Raw genomic sequence first — 9492 nt, forward strand, 5'->3', positions numbered from 1 at the left:
TCGTCAAGCCAAGTTCTCCCCTCGTCAAACCAAGTTCTCCCCTCGTCAAGCCAAGTTCTCCCCTCGTCAAAACAAGTTCTACCCTCGTCCAGACAAGTTCTCCCTTCGTCAAGCCAAGTTCTCCCTTCGTCAAACCAAGTTCTCCCTTCGTCAAACCAAGTTCTCCCTTCGTCAAACCAAGTTCTCCCTTCGTCAAACCAAGTTCTCCCTTCGTCAAACCAAGTTCTCCCTTCGTCAAACCAAGTTCTCCCTTCGTCAAACCAAGTTCTCCCCTCGTCAAACCAAGTTCTCCCTTCGTCAAGCCAAGTTCTCCCTTCGTCAAGCCAAGTTCTCCCTTCGTCAAACCAAGTTCTCCCTTCGTCAAACCAAGTTCTCCCCTCGTCAAACCAAGTTCTCCCTTCGTCAAACCAAGTTCTCCCCTCGTCAAACCAAGTTCTCCCCTCGTCAAACCAAGTTCTCCCTTCGTCAAACCAAGTTCTCCCTTCGTCAAACCAAGTTCTCCCTTCGTCAAACCAAGTTCTCCCTTCGTCAAACCAAGTTCTCCCTTCGTCAAACCAAGTTCTCCCTTCGTCAAACCAAGTTCTCCCTTCGTCAAACCAAGTTCTCCCCTCGTCAAACCAAGTTCTCCCTTCGTCAAACCAAGTTCTCCCTCGTCAAACCAAGTTCTCCCTTCGTCAAACCAAGTACTCCCTTCGTCAAACCAAGTACTCCCTTCGTCAAACCAAGTACTCCCTTCGTCAAACCAAGTACTCCCTTCGTCAAACCAAGTACTCCCTTCGTCAAACCAAGTACTCCCTTCGTCAAACCAAGTACTCCCTTCGTCAAACCAAGTACTCCCTTCGTCAAACCAAGTACTCCCTTCGTCAAACCAAGTACTCCCTTCGTCAAACCAAGTACTCCCTTCGTCAAACCAAGTTCTCCCTCGTCAAACCAAGTTCTCCCTTCGTCAAACCAAGTTCTCCCTTCGTCAAACCAAGTTCTCCCTTCGTCAAACCAAGTTCTCCCTTCGTCAAACCAAGTTCTCCCTTCGTCAAACCAAGTTCTCCCCTCGTCAAACCAAGTTCTCCCTTCGTCAAACCAAGTTCTCCCTTCGTCAAACCAAGTTCTCCCCTCGTCAAACCAAGTTCTCCCTTCGTCAAACCAAGTTCTCCCTTCGTCAAACCAAGTTCTCCCCTCGTCAAACCAAGTTCTCCCTTCGTCAAACCAAGTTCTCCCTTCGTCAAACCAAGTTCTCCCTTCGTCAAACCAAGTTCTCCCCTCGTCAAACCAAGTTCTCCCTTCGTCAAACCAAGTTCTCCTTCGTCAAACCAAGTTCTCCCTTCGTCAAACCAAGTTCTCCTTCGTCAAACCAAGTTCTCCCCTCGTCAAACCAAGTTCTCCCCTCGTCAAACCAAGTTCTCCCCTCGTCAAACCAAGTTCTCCCTTCGTCAAACCAAGTTCTCCCTTCGTCAAACCAAGTTCTCCCTTCGTCAAACCAAGTTCTCCCCTCGTCAAACCAAGTTCTCCCCTCGTCAAACCAAGTTCTCCCTCGTCAAACCAAGTTCTCCCCTCGTCAAACCAAGTTCTCCCTTCGTCAAACCAAGTTCTCCCTTCGTCAAACCAAGTTCTCCCTTCGTCAAACCAAGTTCTCCCTCGTCAAACCAAGTTCTCCCTTCGTCAAACCAAGTTCTCCCCTCGTCAAACCAAGTTCTCCCTTCGTCAAACCAAGTTCTCCCTTCGTCAAACCAAGTTCTCCCCTCGTCAAACCAAGTTCTCCCCTCGTCAAACCAAGTTCTCCCTCGTCAAACCAAGTTCTCCCCTCGTCAAACCAAGTTCTCCCTTCGTCAAACCAAGTTCTCCCTTCGTCAAACCAAGTTCTCCCTTCGTCAAACCAAGTTCTCCCTTCGTCAAACCAAGTTCTCCCCTCGTCAAGCCAAGTTCTCCCTTCGTCAAACCAAGTTCTCCCTTCGTCAAACCAAGTTCTCCCTTCGTCAAGCCAAGTTCTCCCTTCGTCAAACCAAGTTCTCCCTTCGTCAAACCAAGTTCTCCCTTCGTCAAACCAAGTTCTCCCCTCGTCAAACCAAGTTCTCCCTTCGTCAAACCAAGTTCTCCCTCGTCAAACCAAGTTCTCCCTTCGTCAAACCAAGTTCTCCCTCGTCAAACCAAGTTCTCCCCTCGTCAAGCCAAGTTCTCCCTTCGTCAAACCAAGTTCTCCCCTCGTCAAGCCAAGTTCTCCCTTCGTCAAACCAAGTTCTCCCTCGTCAAACCAAGTTCTCCCCTCGTCAAGCCAAGTTCTCCCTTCGTCAAACCAAGTTCTCCCTTCGTCAAACCAAGTTCTCCCTTCGTCAAACCAAGTTCTCCCCTCGTCAAACCAAGTTCTCCCCTCGTCAAACCAAGTTCTCCCTTCGTCAAACCAAGTTCTCCCTTCGTCAAACCAAGTTCTCCCCTCGTCAAACCAAGTTCTCCCCTCGTCAAGCCAAGTTCTCCCTTCGTCAAACCAAGTTCTCCCCTCGTCAAACCAAGTTCTCCCTTCGTCAAGCCAAGTTCTCCCTTCGTCAAACCAAGTTCTCCCTTCGTCAAACCAAGTTCTCCCCTCGTCAAACCAAGTTCTCCCTTCGTCAAGCCAAGTTCTCCCTCGTCAAACCAAGTTCTCCCTTCGTCAAACCAAGTTCTCCCCTCGTCAAACCAAGTTCTCCCTTCGTCAAACCAAGTTCTCCCCTCGTCAAACCAAGTTCTCCCTTCGTCAAACCAAGTTCTCCCTTCGTCAAACCAAGTTCTCCCCTCGTCAAACCAAGTTCTCCCTTCGTCAAACCAAGTTCTCCCTTCGTCAAACCAAGTTCTCCCCTCGTCAAACCAAGTTCTCCCTCGTCAAACCAAGTTCTCCCTTCGTCAAACCAAGTTCTCCCTTCGTCAAACCAAGTTCTCCCTCGTCAAGCCAAGTTCTCCCCTCGTCAAACCAAGTTCTCCCTTCGTCAAACCAAGTTCTCCCTTCGTCAAACCAAGTTCTCCCTTCGTCAAACCAAGTTCTCCCCTCGTCAAACCAAGTTCTCCCTTCGTCAAACCAAGTTCTCCCCTCGTCAAACCAAGTTCTCCCCTCGTCAAACCAAGTTCTCCCCTCGTCAAACCAAGTTCTCCCTTCGTCAAGCCAAGTTCTCCCCTCGTCAAACCAAGTTCTCCCCTCGTCAAACCAAGTTCTCCCTCGTCAAACCAAGTTCTCCCTTCGTCAAACCAAGTTCTCCCCTCGTCAAGCCAAGTTCTCCCTTCGTCAAACCAAGTTCTCCCTTCGTCAAACCAAGTTCTCCCTTCGTCAAGCCAAGTTCTCCCCTCGTCAAACCAAGTTCTCCCTTCGTCAAACCAAGTTCTCCCCTCGTCAAACCAAGTTCTCCCTTCGTCAAACCAAGTTCTCCCCTCGTCAAACCAAGTTCTCCCCTCGTCAAACCAAGTTCTCCCTTCGTCAAACCAAGTTCTCCCCTCGTCAAACCAAGTTCTCCCTTCGTCAAACCAAGTTCTCCCCTCGTCAAACCAAGTTCTCCCTTCGTCAAACCAAGTTCTCCCCTCGTCAAACCAAGTTCTCCCCTCGTCAAACCAAGTTCTCCCTTCGTCAAACCAAGTTCTCCCCTCGTCAAAACAAGTTCTCCCTTCGTCAAACCAAGTTCTCCCCTCGTCAAACCAAGTTCTCCTTCGTCAAATCAAGTTCTCCCCTCGTCAAACCAAGTTCTCCCTTCGTCAAGCCAAGTTCTCCCTTCGTCAAACCAAGTTCTCCCCTCGTCAAACCAAGTTCTCCCTTCGTCAAACCAAGTTCTCCCCTCGTCAAACCAAGTTCTCCCTTCGTCAAACCAAGTTCTCCCTTCGTCAAACCAAGTTCTCCCTTCGTCAAACCAAGTTCTCCCTTCGTCAAACCAAGTTCTCCCCTCGTCAAACCAAGTTCTCCCTTCGTCAAACCAAGTTCTCCCCTCGTCAAACCAAGTTCTCCCTTCGTCAAACCAAGTTCTCCCTCGTCAAACCAAGTTCTCCCTTCGTCAAACCAAGTTCTCCCTTCGTCAAACCAAGTTCTCCCCTCGTCAAACCAAGTTCTCCCTTCGTCAAACCAAGTTCTCCCTTCGTCAAACCAAGTTCTCCCTTCGTCAAACCAAGTTCTCCCCTCGTCAAACCAAGTTCTCCCTTCGTCAAACCAAGTTCTCCCTTCGTCAAACCAAGTTCTCCCCTCGTCAAACCAAGTTCTCCCTTCGTCAAACCAAGTTCTCCCCTCGTCAAACCAAGTTCTCCCTTCGTCAAACCAAGTTCTCCCCTCGTCAAACCAAGTTCTCCCCTCGTCAAACCAAGTTCTCCCTTCGTCAAACCAAGTTCTCCCCTCGTCAAACCAAGTTCTCCCTTCGTCAAACCAAGTTCTCCCCTCGTCAAACCAAGTTCTCCCTTCGTCAAACCAAGTTCTCCCCTCGTCAAACCAAGTTCTCCCTTCGTCAAACCAAGTTCTCCCTTCGTCAAACCAAGTTCTCCCTTCGTCAAACCAAGTTCTCCCTTCGTCAAACCAAGTTCTCCCCTCGTCAAACCAAGTTCTCCCTTCGTCAAACCAAGTTCTCCCTTCGTCAAACCAAGTTCTCCCTTCGTCAAACCAAGTTCTCCCCTCGTCAAACCAAGTTCTCCCTTCGTCAAACCAAGTTCTCCCCTCGTCAAACCAAGTTCTCCCTTCGTCAAACCAAGTTCTCCTTCGTCAAACCAAGTTCTCCCTCGTCAAGCCAAGTTCTCCTTCGTCAAGCCAAGTTCTCCCCTCGTCAAACCAAGTTCTCCCTTCGTCAAACCAAGTTCTCCCCTCGTCAAACCAAGTTCTCCCTTCGTCAAACCAAGTTCTCCCTTCGTCAAACCAAGTTCTCCCTTCGTCAAACCAAGTTCTCCCTTCGTCAAACCAAGTTCTCCCTTCGTCAAACCAAGTTCTCCCCTCGTCAAACCAAGTTCTCCCTTCGTCAAACCAAGTTCTCCCTTCGTCAAACCAAGTTCTCCCTTCGTCAAACCAAGTTCTCCCTTCGTCAAACCAAGTTCTCCCTTCGTCAAACCAAGTTCTCCCCTCGTCAAACCAAGTTCTCCCCTCGTCAAACCAAGTTCTCCCTTCGTCAAACCAAGTTCTCCCTTCGTCAAACCAAGTTCTCCCCTCGTCAAACCAAGTTCTCCCTTCGTCAAACCAAGTTCTCCCTTCGTCAAACCAAGTTCTCCCTTCGTCAAACCAAGTTCTCCCCTCGTCAAACCAAGTTCTCCCCTCGTCAAACCAAGTTCTCCCTCGTCAAACCAAGTTCTCCCTTCGTCAAACCAAGTTCTCCCTTCGTCAAACCAAGTTCTCCCTTCGTCAAACCAAGTTCTCCCCTCGTCAAACCAAGTTCTCCCTTCGTCAAACCAAGTTCTCCCCTCGTCAAACCAAGTTCTCCCTTCGTCAAACCAAGTTCTCCCCTCGTCAAACCAAGTTCTCCCTTCGTCAAACCAAGTTCTCCCTTCGTCAAACCAAGTTCTCCCTTCGTCAAACCAAGTTCTCCCTTCGTCAAACCAAGTTCTCCCTTCGTCAAACCAAGTTCTCCCTTCGTCAAACCAAGTTCTCCCCTCGTCAAACCAAGTTCTCCCCTCGTCAAACCAAGTTCTCCCTTCGTCAAACCAAGTTCTCCCTTCGTCAAACCAAGTTCTCCCTCGTCAAGCCAAGTTCTCCCCTCGTCAAACCAAGTTCTCCCTCGTCAAACCAAGTTCTCCCTTCGTCAAACCAAGTTCTCCTTCGTCAAACCAAGTTCTCCCTTCGTCAAACCAAGTTCTCCCTTCGTCAAACCAAGTTCTCCCCTCGTCAAACCAAGTTCTCCCTTCGTCAAACCAAGTTCTCCCTTCGTCAAACCAAGTTCTCCCTTCGTCAAACCAAGTTCTCCCTTCGTCAAACCAAGTTCTCCCTTCGTCAAACCAAGTTCTCCCTTCGTCAAACCAAGTTCTCCCCTCGTCAAACCAAGTTCTCCTTCGTCAAACCAAGTTCTCCCTTCGTCAAACCAAGTTCTCCCTTCGTCAAACCAAGTTCTCCCCTCGTCAAACCAAGTTCTCCCTTCGTCAAACCAAGTTCTCCCTTCGTCAAACCAAGTTCTCCCCTCGTCAAACCAAGTTCTCCCTTCGTCAAACCAAGTTCTCCCTTCGTCAAACCAAGTTCTCCCTTCGTCAAACCAAGTTCTCCCTTCGTCAAACCAAGTTCTCCCTTCGTCAAACCAAGTTCTCCCTTCGTCAAACCAAGTTCTCCCCTCGTCAAACCAAGTTCTCCCTTCGTCAAACCAAGTTCTCCCCTCGTCAAACCAAGTTCTCCCTCGTCAAACCAAGTTCTCCCTTCGTCAAACCAAGTTCTCCCCTCGTCAAACCAAGTTCTCCCCTCGTCAAACCAAGTTCTCCCTTCGTCAAACCAAGTTCTCCCTTCGTCAAACCAAGTTCTCCCTTCGTCAAACCAAGTTCTCCCCTCGTCAAACCAAGTTCTCCCTTCGTCAAACCAAGTTCTCCCCTCGTCAAACCAAGTTCTCCCTTCGTCAAACCAAGTTCTCCCCTCGTCAAGCCAAGTTCTCCCCTCGTCAAACCAAGTTCTCCTTCGTCAAACCAAGTTCTCCCCTCGTCAAACCAAGTTCTCCCTTCGTCAAACCAAGTTCTCCCCTCGTCAAACCAAGTTCTCCCCTCGTCAAACCAAGTTCTCCCTTCGTCAAGCCAAGTTCTCCCTTCGTCAAACCAAGTTCTCCCCTCGTCAAACCAAGTTCTCCCTTCGTCAAGCCAAGTTCTCCCCTCGTCAAACCAAGTTCTCCCCTCGTTCTACCCACCAAACCACCGTACCCAAGTTCTCCCCTCGCCCGGCCGCTTCCGTACATACCATCCACCACATTCTTGACTTTCCTTCTTTTCCGTTTTCCATCTCCAACATTCTGCGACAAATATTTACTCTCCGCTGCACCTCATTATGTGGCTCCTTAATCTTAATCTTGCCTCATGCACTTGTCTCGGAAAAATGAGGATATAAAAGGAATTGTGAAGAATGTATGTGTAATTTTCTTTTCTATCCCGTCTATTTTTTGGCACCACCAAATCATTATGTCTACGTGACATCATGAATGTTTCCAAATGACGTCATAAGCATACCAAAATGACGTCACGAATATTCCCCCAACGACCCTGTCCCTCTCCTCTCCTCTTGTGAAAGGAATGATGTCCTTTCGGCGCGTGTTCGACAGCCTATTACTTCCTTCCTTTCGTTCCTACTACTCCCTCCTCCTCCTCTTTATCAATATCATGGTCGTGATCATCATTTTCATCAGCATCATCATCCTCATCATTATCAGCATCATTATCAGCATTATTATCAGCAGCATTATCAGCATTATTATCAGCAGCATTATCAGCATCATAATCAGCATCTTCGTCATCATCATCATCATCATCATAATCATTATCATCATCATCATCATCATCATCATCATCATCTTCTTCGTCATCTTTATCAACATCATCAGCATCATCATCATTATCAGCATCATTATCATCATCTTCGTCATCATCATCAACATCATCATCTTCGTTATCTTCATCAACATCATCATCAGTATCAGCATCATTATCATCATCATCTTCGTCATTATCATCATCATCACCATCATCACTATCATAATCATCATCATCATCTTCATCATCTTAATCTTCATCACCATCATCATCATAATTATAATCATCGCCATCGTCATCTGTCTCCCTCTGCACGTCTATCCCCCTCTCCTTCCTCTTCTTCTCACCCCTTCTCCTCCTCTTCCTTCCTCTAGTGTTGTTACTACTCCCCCCTGTACCTCCTCTTCTCCTTCCTCCTCCTCCTCCTTCCCCCCTCCTCCTCCTCCTCCTTCCCCCCCCTCCTCCTCCTCTTCCTTCCCCCCTGCCCCCCTCCTCCTCGTCCTCCTCCTCTTCCTCCTCCTCCTCCTCCTCCCCCTCGCCCTCCCCCCTCCTCTTTCGCCTCCTCCTCCTTGCCCCCCCTCCTCCTCCTCCTCCTCCTCCTCCTCCTCCTCCTCCCCCCTGAACCCCTCCTCCTCCTCCCCCTCGCTCTCCCCCCTCCTCCTCCTCCTCCCTCTCCCCCTTTCCCCCCATCCTCCTCATCCTCCTCCTCTTCCCTCTTCCCCCCTTCCCCTTTCCCCCTATTCCTTCCCCCCCTCCTCCTCCTCCTCCTCCTCCTCCTTCCTCCCTCCTCAACAATGTGACTGCCTCACGCCCTCCTCGCCGCCTCCTCCTCCTCGTCCTCGTCCTCTTCCTCCTTCTCCTCCTCCACAATGTGACTGCCTCACGCCCTCCTCGCCGCCTCCTCCCCCTTCTTCCCCCTTCCTCCTTCCTCAATCTCTTCCCACCTCCTCCTTCCTCCCCCCTCCTCCTTCCTCCCTCCTCAACAATGTGACTGCCTCACGCCCTCGCAGCCGCCTCCTCCTCCTCATCCACGTCCTCCTCGTCCTCCTCCTCCTTCTCCTCCTCCACAATGTGACTGCCTCACGCCCTCCTCGCCGCCTCCTCCCCCTTCTTCCCCCCTCCTCCTTCCTCAATCTCTTCCCCCCTCCTCCTTCCTCAACCTCTTCCCACCTCCTCCTTCCTCCCCCCTCCTCCTTCCTCCCTCCTCAACAATGTGACTGCTTCACGCCCTCCTCGCCGCCGCCGCCCGCATCACTGCATGCGGGCTGTTCTAAAATGCACCAACACAGAGGCTGTTCAAACGTTATACTTTTTAGAACTGCCCCAAAACTCTCGTCCTTTCCTCCATTTGTCTCGCTCTCGCTCGTTTTCTCTCTTTCTCTTTCTCTGGGTCCATCTTTTGCTTGCTCTCTCTTTCTTTCTCTTTCTCTTGGTCTATCTTTCGTTTGCTCTCTCTCTCTTTCTCCTGGTCCATCTTTCGCTTGCTCTCTCTCTTTCTCTTTCTCCTGGTCCATCTTTTGCTTGCTCTCTCTCTCTTTCTCTTTCTCCTGGTCCATCTTTTGCTTGCTCTCTCTCTTTCTCTTTCTCCTGGTCCATCTTTCGCTTGCTCTCTCTCTTTCTCTTTCTCCTGGTCCATCTTTCGCTTGCTCTCTCTCTTTCTCTTTCTCCTGGTCCATCTTTTGCTTGCTCTCTCTCTTTCTCTTTCTCCTGGTCCATCTTTCGCTTGCTCTCTCTCTTTCTCTTTCTCCTGGTCCATCTTTCGCTTGCTCTCTCTCTTTCTCTTTCTCCTGGTCCATCTTTCGCTTGCTCTCTCTCTTTCTCTTTCTCCTGGTCCATCTTTCGCTTACTCTCTCTCTCTTTCTCTTTCTCCTTGTCCATCTTTCGCTTGCTCTCTCTCTTTCTCTTTCTCCTGGTCCATCTTTCGCTTGCTTTCTCTCTTTCTCTTTCTCCTGGTCCATCTTTCGCTTGCTCTCTCTCTTTCGCTTTCTCCTGGTCCATCTTTCGCTTGCTCTCTCTCTCTCTCTTTCTCTTTCTCCTGGTCCATCTTTCGCTTGCTCTCTCTCTCTTTCTCTTTCTCCTGGTCCA

Source organism: Penaeus vannamei, chromosome 7 (assembly GCF_042767895.1).
Source record: "Penaeus vannamei isolate JL-2024 chromosome 7, ASM4276789v1, whole genome shotgun sequence".
NCBI lineage: Eukaryota > Metazoa > Arthropoda > Malacostraca > Decapoda > Penaeidae > Penaeus > Penaeus vannamei.